The sequence below is a fragment of the Podarcis cretensis genome (genome assembly GCF_951804945.1).
Source record: "Podarcis cretensis genome assembly, chromosome: 14".
Lineage (NCBI taxonomy): Eukaryota > Metazoa > Chordata > Lepidosauria > Squamata > Lacertidae > Podarcis > Podarcis cretensis.
The window spans coordinates 19,302,629-19,316,253 of NC_137183.1; the positions used below are offsets into that span (position 1 = coordinate 19,302,629).

At 44.3% G+C, this 13,625-nt stretch overlaps 1 long non-coding RNA gene across 1 annotated transcript in view; it reads right to left on the reverse strand.

Moving 5' to 3' along the window:
• Positions 1 to 13,625, reverse strand: part of LOC307203547 — a 117,502-nt gene that overhangs the window by 1,138 nt on the left and 102,739 nt on the right. The gene's annotated exons all lie outside the window — the stretch shown is intronic.

Genomic DNA, 13,625 nt, shown 5'->3' on the forward strand with positions numbered 1-13,625 from the left:
GTGTATTAGTCAAAACTGCGTACATAAATGTGTTTATTATATGAAATTAACAGAAATGTGGCGAATTTAAGACCAGGGGGTGGGGGAGAGAATGAGAAATGGAGAGAAGCAAAATTGACAGGTCCATCTATCCCTAGGGTGTTTCACATAACTCGATTCCAAACTAATCAGGGCTTTAAAGGTTAACCCGAGCAAGCTGGTCCTATAAACAATTAGGCTACCAATGCAAATAGCACAGAACTGGTATTAGAAAATAGCTGCATTGTGACATTTCTCAGTTGTCTTTAATGGCAGCCCCATGTAGAGAACATTGTAGTAATGTAGTATGGATATAACCAGGGAAAGTATAACATGCAGTTCACACAGGCGGGGCTCATCGTGCTTGCTGACTGCAGCATCAAGCGATAATTTGCATGTGTGAATGAGATGTTGCAAGTCTCGCATGGCTCAGGTTAGAACTTTCATATCTCCTGGCGCTGCCTCAAATGCAATGCTTTGCCCGGGAATTGGTTTAACCGTTCAACTGCAAGTCATCTAGCAAGCAGTAATAACATGTTAGGAATCAAGTGATGTATATGCATTGTGAGAGCCAGCCCTGGACTCTGGCCAGCCCTAGTGCTTAACAACTAAAAGAGAGAGAGAGGGATGTGGAGGGCCTGCTTTTTGGATAATAAAAACCATTTGGCCATTTCCCCACAGTTTTAATAATTACCTGAAATCGCAGCACCTTGATCTTAGGACAAATGAAGCCTTTAACCATGAAAATGTGCCTTTCTTATGCCAAGTGTTGGGGGTGGGAGTGAATAAAAGCATTCTATATATATCTTAGGTATATTTGTCTATTATTTCACAAAGTCAAGAGCTGAGACCTGGAAAGTCAGGTGGCCCCCAGAGGGTTGCTTAGAAAGGAATGTGGCCCTTGGCCTGGAAAGGGTTCTTCAGCCATGCCTTAGCATGTAGCTTCATCTCTCTGTGTTTTTTCAAATTTAAATATAGTCGTACCTTGGTTGACAAACGCCTTGCGAGTTGAACGTTTTGGCTCCCAAACACTGCAAATCCGGAAGTGAGTGTCCTGGTTTGCAAACGTTCTTTGGAACACGGACGTCCGACGCGGCTTCCGAGGCTTCCGATTGGCTGCAGGAGCTTCTTGCAGCCAATCGGAAGCCGTGCTTTGGTTTCTGAATGTTTTTGAAGTCGGACGGACTACGGGAACAAATTCTGTTTAACTTCTGAGGTACCAGTGTTCTAAGGACAGGGCCTCCCAATTTTCATCAGGATTACTGTGTGTAGCAACATGAGGTTTAACCCTTTCCCTCCCCAGCTGCATTCCTTATGAAAATTACACCCCCATCTGCACGTGGATCCATAGGATTTTCTATTCCTTCATTGGACCAACAAGTTGCCTGGATTCACTGAGTGTCCCCGCAGGACAAAAGAAGGCACATAGTTGCAGAAAATTTGCACGTGATGATTTACATGTATAGATGCACAATAAATAGCAACAATTGCTGTGATTTAAATAGAAATGTATTTTAAAATGCATTTTAACCAGTGCTTTTCTTTTTTGGTTGGGGAAGGTACCGGTACTTGAGTACCATTGAGTACCCCAGAAAACAAGCCCCGGTTTTAACAACATTTATATACCACTTGGTTGTAAATAGAACCTCTAAGCAGTTTGCAGAAAAACATCGCTAATTTTAAGATTGTCAATAGAAAACAAAGCTAAAAGAAGGTATTTAAGAAAAAAAAATTGAAATATAATTGAAACCAACTGTTAGCTAGAAACGGATGAAAGCACATGTCAGCTGCTACATGTTCGGGTATGGCTTGCCTAAACAGAAATGTTTTCAGAGGGTGCATAAAAGGTTACATTGGTACCTCAGGTTAAGTACTTAATTCGTTCTGGAGGTCCGTTCTTAACCTGAAACTGTTCTTAACCTGAAGCACCACTTTAGCTAATGGGGCTTCCTGCTGCGCCACCATTGCTTGATTTCTGTTCTCATCCTGAAGCAAAGTTCTTAACCCAAGGTAATATTACTGGGTTAGCGGAGTCTGTAACCTGAAGCGTCTGTAACCTGAAGAATCTGTAACCCGAGGTACCACTGTACTATGAAGGGAACTGCCTGGTGTCAATAAGCAATGAGGTCATTATCATTGGGGGGGGGGGTATAACCAGTGGTGCATTGTAGCTGATGCCCAGGCACTAACTGTTGATAGGCAATGAGTCTCCCTTTTGGGGGTTTTAATTTCATTTTTTAAAAACACTTTATGCTGGGCTTGGAATAGAGGACTGCTCCTCTGCAATGTAGGTCACACGGCCAACCCTAGTTAAAGCTCCCGATTCATTATCTCACCCCAACACCGCACCGCCCCCCTCTTGCCAAGAGACGACCTGGGACCCAAGACATTGAGGTAGCAGCAGGGCATGCGCAACAGCCCAGAATGAAAAGGGGCCGTTGTCTGTGCCAACTAATTTATGCAACCAAGTGTAAAGCATACAAGCAAATCCCTCAACACCCCTCAAGCCAAAATCTCTCTGCTCATCTGGTGATTAACCGCCAAGGAGCAGATGCACCCTGCGACACGATTGGCTGGCACAGGTTGGTTGTTTCAGGAAAGGCCCCTTCAGCTGTCTCCTTGGTTTAAGAGGGAACCTGCTTACATGAGTTTAAATATAAAGTCCACAAACAGCCTGGTTTAAAGGGAGCACCCTGATTTATTTATTTTTTGCATGGGCTGGTTTAATGGCTGACTTCTGAGGCCATGTGGCGGTAGAAACAATGCATATGGGAGACGAGGGAGCCAGGGGCTGGCTTTTTAATTAGATTTGCCATCATATTTTGCCTAAAGCGGAAAGGAAAGGAAAGAAAGGCAATCATACGTTCCTCTTTGAGTGACTCTCTGAGGAACATCAAGGGAAGCAAAAGGGTTTTTCAGGAAGGCTGTGATCCAAAGAAAACACCAATATGTGCATCGATACTTCTGGCATTGTCTTATCAACATGTACCGTCCTTTTGGGCTGGTGGGAAAACCCCCCCCTGCACATTATGGGTAAAGTTGGGGCCAGTGTGGTGCAATACATAAAGTGGTGCACTTTGACTGGGAAGACCTGGGTTCGAATCCTTGGGTTCGAATCCACAAAACTGATTAGGGATGGCGGATTAATATGGTTCCATTTGCATTTTATTAATATCATTAATATCACTGCAAACTTTGCTGATTTGCTCTTCCCTAAACAATGCATAGGGACGCAGGTGGCGCTGTGGGTTAAAGCCTCAGCGCCTAGGACTTGCCGATCGAAAGGTTGGCGGTTCGAATCCCTGCGGCGGGGTGCGCTCCTGCTGCTCGGTCCCAGCGCCTGCCAACCTAGCAGTTCGAAAGCACCTCCGGGTGCAAGTAGATAAATAGGGACCGCTTACCAGCGGGAAGGTAAACGGCGTTTCCGTGTGCGGCTCTGGCTCGCCAGAGCAGCGATGTCACGCTGGCCACGTGACCCGGAAGTGTCTCCGGACAGCGCTGGCCCCTGGCCTCTTAAGTGAGATGGGCGCACAACCCCAGAGTCTGTCAAGACTGGCCCGTACGGGCAGGGGTACCTTTACCTTTTACCTTTTAAACAATGCATGGGATGCGGGTGGCGCTGTGGTCTAAACCACTGAGCCTAGGACTTGCCAATCAGAAGGTCGGCGGTTGAAATCCCCGTGATGGGGTGAGCTTCCGTTGCTCGGTCTCTGCTCCTGCCAACCTAGCAGTTTGAAAGCACACCAGTGCAAGTAGATAAATAGGCACCGCTCCAGTGGGAAGGTAAACGGCATTTCCGTGTGCTGCTCTGGTTCGCCAGAAGCAGCTTAGTCATGCTGGCCACATGACCTGGAAGCTGTACACCGGCTCCCTCAGCCAATAAAGCACCGCAACCCCAGAGTCGTCCACGACTGGACCTAAAGGTCAGGGGTCCCTTTACCTTTTTAAACAATCCATGAATTGAAACACAGTTATCCTTCAAAACTTGTGCTCCTCTGGATTTTACAATGTAGTTTGCCAAGCAGCCATGTGGACAGAGATGTGTATATTAGAGGGAAGTGTGTGTTAAAAATGCATATTTTGGTGAAAATAACGTATGCGCTATGTTAGGAGGAAGTTGCTTGCAAAAGAATGTGCAAATCAGGCAAAACAGCATACATAAAAGTACAGGAAATTTAGGGCTTTAAAGGTCAACCCCAACATTTTGAATAATGCTTAGAAACATACCGGGAGCCAGTGTAGGTCTTGTAGCCAATGTAAGTCAATGTAAAACTGGTGTTATACAGTATGGTCTTGGCAGCCACTCCCAATCACCAGTCTGGTAGCCGCATTCTGGATTAATTGTAGTTTCTGAGTCACCTTCAAAGGCAGCACCACAAAGAGAGCATTGCAGTAGTCCAAGCAGGAGGTAACCAGAGGATATGATAGTGTATACATGGTCTCCAATGGAATTTCACACAGAGAAACTGCCAAGCAAGGAACACAGATGGGAGAAAAATTCCGTTCAGTTCACATTTAAAGGGGAACTTAACTAATTCACACTTCTTGAAATGGTATGTTTTGTTAAATAAATTATTTTATTAAATACATAAATAGGCAGACTGAACACCACCATCCTTTGAAATTTGCACTTCTCTGAATTTTGCAAGATAATCTATACAAAAATGAATATACGACGGCAAAATGTGCATACATATACTGGTGAAAATAACACATAAATGCGTTTTATCTGTGGAAATTGCTTTTCAAAAAGGTGTTTAGGGGGCAAAATTGTGGGCAAGAATATTAGGAGAAATTTGCACTAAAATGCTGTTGAATTTTCATGAGGTTTTTTTAAAATGCAAACTGATGTGGAAATGCCAGGAACTGAACTTCAGACTGGAAAAATGAGAAACTGAGAGAAACCAAAATGAACAGACTCACTTATCCCTAGCAGGGAACGGCATTTGTACGAAGGGGGCTCAGGCATCGCATAGTATTTAGGTTTCTACAAGGCTCTTCAATGTGCGCTGAGGAAGGCTGTGTGTGTGTGTGTGTGTGTGTGTGTGCGCGCTTTAAAATTGAATATTTTGCTTTGCTGGCCGGTTCTTTTGCTCCTCACAATATGGAACATGACAGGATATTTTTCAGTGCTATTTTTGTACGTTCTATCACAGCCTATATTTAAAACAGCATTTAAATCTGCCAAATGGAGCAGTGTTTTAAAATGGTTGTCAGATCAGCTCTTTTTCCTCCCACGTACAGTATATTTCTGACATGGTTTGGAGGAGCAAAATGGAGGAGACTGGTAAAACGTCCACATTTATCCAGCTTGAGAAGGCAGCCAGGATATTTATGATGACATTAGAGAGGATGGGGGCAAGAATGGAATCAAGGGATCGCTTGTTTACTGAGTCGCTTGTGCTGAGGTATCAGAGTCGGTTGCATGGCTCTTAGGTTTGCTTAAGAGAATTGAGGAGCCAATCAGATTCTGGAGATTTTTAAGTGAGGAAATGAGCCTTTGGATAATTAGGGCCTTTTTCTTCTCCTCTCCCATCACTAGAGGATAAATGCCAGGCAATAATAACACATTCCTCCATCAAAGTTGGGTGGCCCTCACAATTCGCAGTTAATTATACCTCAGAAAGTGAGTGTATAAATGTGGCCTCATACAGTCAACAGCAGTTGGGACCTGAACCCTGACCCGTACATGAAAGGACCGGTCAGTATATCCTCTAAAACTGGACTGAGCTGCATTCAGACAATCGAGGTATTGCAAGAGTTCGAGGACAAATTCCAGCCAGGCATAAATACTTGGGGCGAGAAGCAGGGCTGAAGAGTGTGGCCTTAGTATGAACTGAGGACTCAGTTACACTAGTCAAAAAAACAGCGTGTTGAATGAAACACCAGATGATGCTGGAGAGTCAAAAATAATAATATTCTAATCGATTTTCCATAGCATTTTTTCCTTTTGTTATAACGATTTAATTTCTCATTTATTTATAGTGGCGTTTTTTCCTGTGTCTAGAACCACCCTGTGTGGCCTCTGGGGAGAATTCTGGGGGCCAGATAGAGAGGCTTCGAGGGCTGCATTTGACCCTGGGTTCCCAACCACTGACCTATCATTTCTCTATACTGTCCTTCAGTTAAAAGTTCCAAGACAGTTTGGATCATGAATGACAATAAAAGCAACCATAAGACAATGGCTGACAACAGGAACAGGCAGCACTAGTGACAACCACAGCAGAAACTACTCATATATCAGAGCTTAAATATAGCCATTTCCTTCTTACACATATTGTGCCAGTATGGTAGAGTGTCAGACTAGAACCTGGGAGACCAGGGTTCAAACCCCCGTTCGACCATGAAGCTCAGAGTGTGACCTTGGGACAATCACTGCCTCTCAGCCTAACCTACCACACAGGGCTGTTGTGAGGATTAAATAAGGCAGGAGGAAAAGAACCATGTGCCCCACCTTGAGCTCTTTTGAGAAAAAGGTGGGGTATACAGTAGTACGTCAGGTTACATACGCTTCAGGTTACATACGCTTCAGGTTACAGACTCCTCTAACCCAGAAATAGTACCTTGGGTTAAGAACTTTGCTTCAGGATGAGAAGAGAAATCGCATGGTGGCAGCGTGGCGGCAGCAGGAGGCCCCATTAGCTAAAGTGGTGCTTCAGGTTAAGAACAGTTTCAGGTTGAAAACGGACCTCCGGAAAGAATTAAGTACTTAACCTGAGGTACCACTGTAAATGTAACAACCACCACCACCACCACCGCCACAACAAAACAGAATATTACAATACCTTGGTTAAGCTAATTTTAATTGTACAGAGAGAAACTTGTCCGTGATTTGGTTTTTTTACTCAGACTGGACAAGTCTGTTCAATGTTTAATGCTACAACTAATACAGATACTTTACATTTTGATACAGCTCTTATTCAGGGATCAAAGCACTTTGCATTACCTCAGTAGCCCTACAGTGAGTCTGAAAGGCAGAAGAATAGTTTGGGAGACCGTGGTTTGCCTATGAGCAGGGGAGGCGGATATAGGGGGCAGAAGGGACTTCAACCTCCTCAATCTTTTGAGACAGAAGGCTGAGTCGCCCCAATATTGAGGGGGCTGCCACCCCCCACTGCCCCTGGGTGAGCACTAGCACGCCAGGTGGGGGTGGGAGCAGAAGGCTTGGGGGAGATTTTTGCCCTCCACACCCCTCACTGCGATCGCCAAAGCAATGGCCCACAGGATGGGGGCGGGAGACTTAGAGGGTGATTTTCACCCTCCGTGTCCCTCTGCCACAATCACCAGATCAGGTGCCCACACATCCCAGCAGGTGTGGTTCAACAGGGGCAGGGAGTCATGTGTGTGATGTCATGCAAACATGACAGTCCGTCCCCCCCAAATGTTGGGCCCAGCTTAGTGCACCTGCCTATGGCTGCCTTATAAGTCTAGCTGAGGTGAGATTTGAACTTTTATTTATTAATTATTTATTTCATAAACTTCATATAGCACTTGAAGGTGTGTGTTTGGCGTTTTTTAAAGACCTCAAAGAAGTTTACAGAAAAGACAGAACAAGAAAATCTAGAGGGGGGGGGGGATCACGGCCATACTTTCAAGTATACAAAATACTAAAACAGAGGAAAAGAGGGAGACCAGATTGTGTCAAAGGTATCTTTTATTGAAGAAGAGTGGGGTATTGTAATACTGCCATCGTCACAGAGGTGTCTGTGGAGGGGATATAGCAATTGAAAATACATTGTATTGTAACGTTTGAATAAATGTTTTTAGAATTCTTTTAAAAAGAAATAGCAAAGCAGATTAAAACCAGCTCAACTTTGTAAGTATCTTGTTGGGCTTTTACAATGATGGTGCTTGCTTGATTTCGATCAGCAGGGAGTTTCAAAATGTAGGCACTGCTGCACTAAACAACTGAGTTCTTACAGATACAGAACAAGTATTATTTGGCGCCTCGTAGTGGAGCCAATTCTACCAATCGAAGCCGTTGAGTGGGCACATGTGAGGTAACTTTGAACATGCTTCTTGCAGAGAGAATAAAAAGGGGGGAGTCTGTGAAGAAAGGAAGTGAAAGGCAAAGTTAACTTTGTTGTCCCGCCCACTTTTGCTTCCTGCCCCGCCCACCACTGCCGGAATTCCCTGGGAAAGAGGGCTTGACTGCTCAACCACTCTGGGAATGTGTAACTCTGGGAGTGGAACAGGGGTCTCCTAGAAACACTCAGCACCCTTAAAGGTAAAGGTAAAGGTACCCCTGCCCGTACGGCCCAGTCTTGACAGACTCTGGGGTTGTGCGCCCATCTCACTTAAGAGGCCAGGGGCCAGCGCTGTCCGGAGACACTTCCGGGTCACGTGGCCAGCGTGACATCGCTGCTCTGGCGAGCCAGAGCCGCACACGGAAACGCCGTTTACCTTCCCGCTGGTAAGCGGTCCCTATTTATCTACTTGCACCCGGAGGTGCTTTCGAACTGCTAGGTTGGCAGGCGCTGGGACCGAGCAGCGGGAGCGCACCCCGCCGCAGGGATTCGAACCGCCGACCTTTCGATCGGCAAGCCCTAGGCGCTGAGGCTTTAATCCACAGCGCCACCTGCGTCCCTTACCAAACCACAATTCCCAGGATTCTTTGGGGAAAGTCCCGACTGTTTAAAGTGGTGCCCTAGTGCCTTAAAGGTACACTATGAATGTGTCCTAAGATGGCTGGTGCTCTGGTTGGTGCCCAGATCGGAGGTGTCCCAGGAACCAGGTTATATTCCACCCTAGGTTTCCATGATGGAAGAAAGGTGCGCTCTGAATGTACGGAAATAAAATAAAATAAAGGCGAGATGTTTTGCTGAGTTGATTTGGGAGAGAATTGGTATCCCAGGGTGGCACTGGAACTGTTTTGAGCTGCAGAACAGAACACCCTTTCTTGAGTTATTGGCACCCTTTCCTCAGGAGCCTGCGGTCACCCCCAAGGCATCCTGCCATATTGGAAGGACAGAGCGTCCCCTCTTTTGTGGTGACTGTTTGCCAAAACCCTGTGGTCTCGTTGGAGGGAGAGTTGCCTGTCTTTCGCCTCACTACTGACCAAAAAAAAAAAGCCTTGCAAAGAATAGCTGTCGTTATCATACAACCACCAACCACCAACCCCTCCCCACCCCACCAAGCCCCACTCTGCTGAGGAAAAGAAGGATTTAGACTGGTTTCACGTGATTTGTTGTACTTTTGTCCTTCTTTTTCAGAGGAAGAAGAAGAGAGGCTTCCTAAGAGGCCCACTGAATCAAACTCCAAGAGAAACAATTAAAATGCAATAGAAAATCATGCTTTGCGTTGGAAGGGGATACTGGGTTCACCGGCAAGTTCAGTTGCCTAGACTCAGTGAGTAGGTTTTCATCTGTTTCTACTAGGAAGCAGAAGGGGATTGGACTCAGTGATGGCTATCTGGGTGCAACGGGGGGCCTCTCAGCTACAGCATGATCTTCCAGCCATGATGAGGGAATGTCTGACTTTCCTAGTGGTACAGTAAGGGCATTTTATAGTATGGACATCATGGTCTTACATAGGGTTGCCATACGTCTAGAAGTTCCAGGACAAAGTCAGGATCAAGGCATCACAAACAGTGTCAAACAGCTCAACAACTTTGGCCCAAACAACTTTTGTCCAGATTTTCATGTTTTGAAATATGGGGACCCTATCTTACAGCACTCCCTTTCTCCTTCAGATGGTAATGTGTATATTCCCTCACTTTTTAAAAAATGTGGTAAGCCAGGACTGTAGCACTTAAGGGGGGCTTCTGGCACATTCTGCTAAGTGGGGTCCTGAACATCTACCTCAACGTCTGTTGCTGTTTCCTCCCAAAGTATCTTTATTGAATTTCATTCTATTTACAGTGGTACCTTGGTTTACAAACTTAATCCTTTCTGGAAGTCTGTTCTTAAACCAAAGCGTTCTTAAACCAAGGTGTGCTTTCCCATAGGATCAGTGGACTCAATTTACAAATGGAACACACTCAACAGGAAGCGGAACATGTTCTGCTTCCAAGGCAAAGTTCACAAATCAAAACACCTACTTCCAGGTTTGCAGCGTTCTTAACCCAAGTTGTTCATAAACTAAGCTGTTCTTAAACCAAGGAACCACTGTACTGGTAAACTATACAAACAAACAAAACATAGGAACAAACATTGTACACTACCCAAAATGGGCTGGGTCAGGCCAGTGGCCCATCTAGTCCAGTATCATGTACTCACAGTGGCCAACCAATAATTTGGAATTTTACCTCCTTTCATCCAAATGCTTACTCCCGCGCCTCTCAAAATGCACACTGATCATGCGCCATGCATATGTACATATTGAGTTTGTACTGTCCCTTACCTGCTGTGTTATTCTTTTAATATTATTGGTTTGCATGCCACTAACCTAAGGAACATAAGCCACGCTGTTTCCAGTTATTTAAGAAGCTTATACAAAGCTTACCAGAATGTTGGCAATTGAGTGGTAGGAAAGCTCCCAGGTTGGCTATCTAGCCCATGAGCCAACCTCTACACTCCTAGCCATGCACCCTCCTGCTTTTGGATAAATTGACCAAGGAGTCCTTTATCCCTCTGCCTTTTTTGTGGAGGATTCTGGGAAGTGCATTCCTCCTAGGTCTACAGAGGTTCTAATTTCCTGCTCCCTTTCCCCAACACTCTGCCGATTTCATTCAGCCTCAGACCGTCTCCAGGGAAATGCCTGTCTGGTTGTGATATCTCTTCCCTGCCCTCCTTGGTAAACACAAGGTGAAGAAAGGATGTATTTAATTTTTAGCAATGTGCCCCTTGTGTCAATACCTCCCCCTCATGTTCTCTTAGGCAACTGTACTATCTTCCTTGCTGATCTCCTGTTTCTTATTGTTCAAGAGGCAATTTTTCTTTCTTTCTTGTGCACCAGAATTTTTTGTGTGTGTCCTGAAAAATCTGCTGTCTTCCTTATTATGCTTATGACATATTAACTGTTTCTAGTATTACTCTTATACCATACTAGCCTCTAGTAAAAACCCCGGGTCCATTCCTGTCCGGGTAAAGCATTATACACTGAGGTCACAACCATACCATACATTGAAAGCATATCCAGCACACATGTAAAGCTTATGGTTTCCTGCTAGAATTTTGCTGCCAAAAATTGGAAAACACAAGAAGTACCCACAGTGGAGGAATGGCAGGTGAAGATGATGGATTTCTCAGAGCTAGCTGACCTGACCGGAAGATTCCGCGACCAGAAGGAAGAGGAGTATCAAGAGGAATGGAAGAAATTTAAAGATTATTTAGTTAAATATGTTAAGATAACTTAAATAGAATTACCATATTTTTTGCTCTATATGACACACCAGACCATAAGACACAACTAGTTTTTGGAGGAGGAAAACAAGAAAAAAAATATTCTGAATCCCAGAAGCCAAAACAGCAAGAGGGATCGCTGCACAGCGAAAGCAGCGATCCCTCTTGCTGTTCTGGCTTCTAGGATAGCTGTGCAGCCTGCATTCGCTCCATAAGAAGCACACACATTTCCCCTTACTTTTTAGGAGGGAAAAAGTGAGTCTTATAGAGCAAAAGAGAATTTCTTATAGAGAATTTACATTCTAGATTAAAATTGATTAATTCATTGAGAAGGGTATTGTAAGAAAAACACTGGGACCTAATTTGAATAATAGCGTGCCTGGCATCTGGTGGGCAATTTCCTCCTTTATTTCCACACTGTGGCTGCAGACAAAATCACCTGTCAGGACAGCTATGAGATTCAGGTGAGGGTCATATGCCTTGTCATTCTCAGCAGGTATATAACAGGAAGACCTGCATATCAGTAACTTATATTGTGGACTCAGCTATATAGCTGCAAATATAATGTTTTAAGTGCATTTTAAGTGCATTGTACAAATATGACACTAGATGGCGATGGTGAGCTAATGGCAAATTCAATATATAGTCAATATATATTTTAAAAAGTTTTATTTAAAAAGCATTTTCACAGTTTTTTAATATATATATATTTAGATTCAGCTCGTGTCACCTCGCTCTTACATTTTCTCCAAACTGAAAAGTATCAAAGGCTGCAACCTTTCCTCCCCTTGATCATTTTGGTCGGGGGACAAAACTGTAGATTGTGAGTTTACAAGGTGTCAGGTTGACTCAAAACCATGTTCGTGCCATTTCCCAGCAAACTCTGAGCTAGCCGCATGGGGGACAACAATGGCTAATGATTAGGACAAAATGCAAGATTTTACACGTTTCAGAAAACGATTATAAAAACCATCAGGCCATTTTAGGAGATGATCCATGACCACGTTTCAAGAACCAGAGAGATCTGCAGTGGGGCTCGCAAAACTGTGAAACTGGCTCGGCACATTCATCTCTTTGAAGAATGTTTGAATTAAAATGTGTACTGTTTGAGAACCCTAGTGAACTTTGCTTGGTGTTGAAAAATGTTCCTGACTTGTAATAACTGAAGTTCACAGTCTGCTCATTTATGATGTTGTAATGAGCAATTTGTGAAGCTGTAATTCATACTTTATCATAATTCCTAATTTTGTATTTTTATTATGCCACTAATTACATGCGGTAACTAGTAGGATGGCTAAACCGGCAATGACTTAGACAGTGCTGTAAATTATCAATGTTGCCCCTTCTTTCAGTTATCCCTGTCAAATCTGAGACTGTAAGTTACTTGAGGCAAGGACTCACTCTCTGTCTGTCTGTCTGTCTGTCTGTCTGTCTGTCTGTCTATCTGTCTTTCTCTCTCTCTCTCTCTCTCTCTCTCTCTCCTTCTGCTGTAAAGTTCCACATGCATTGATGATATGGGGAAGGGCTGAAGTTCAGTAGAAGAGCATCTACTTTGCAGCCAGAAGGTCCCAGCTTCATTCCCAGGCATCACTAGGTAATACTGGGACTGAAATCCTGGAGAGCCACGGTCAGCCATTGTAGGCAATATTGAACTAGATGGTCTTCTTCTTCTTCTGCAATCACTCATAGCCAGGTAAGATTGTCTTCCATAAACACAGTTTTAACAGTGAGTCCGTACGTAGCTGTAGAGGCCAGTTCTGGATCCATACGTCCTTCCACAGTGGGGACATAGGTTTCTGGGTGGGAGCTGATCATGGCGAGGATTTGCCAAATGTGCCTTCCTCTTAGCCAGCGGTTCTCAACCTGTGGGTCCCCAGATGTTGTTGGACTACAACTACCATCTGGGGACCCAGAGGTTGAGAAAGGCTGCTCTTAGCACATTTCTCCCTTTTGTCCTGAGTTTGAGTGTCTTCAAAACCCCATGACACCTTTGGTAAAGGCTGTTCTCCAACTGGAGCGCTCGCAGGCCAATGTTTCCCAATTGTCAGTGTTTATACTACATTTTTTAAGATTTGTCTTGAGAGAGTCTTTGAACCTCTTTTGTTGATCACCAGCATTACGCTTTCCATTTTTAAGTTCGAAATAGAGTAGATGGACCAGTGGTCTGATTCAGTATAAGACAGATTCCTATTTCCTTGTGTTCACAAACACCTAAAGTTGCACACCATCTCAGAGACAATCAAAGGGTAAAGAGATGTCACATCTACACCATACATTTAAAGCAACTACTACTTGCTTCAGCACCATTTGGTGGAAAGTCAGGCT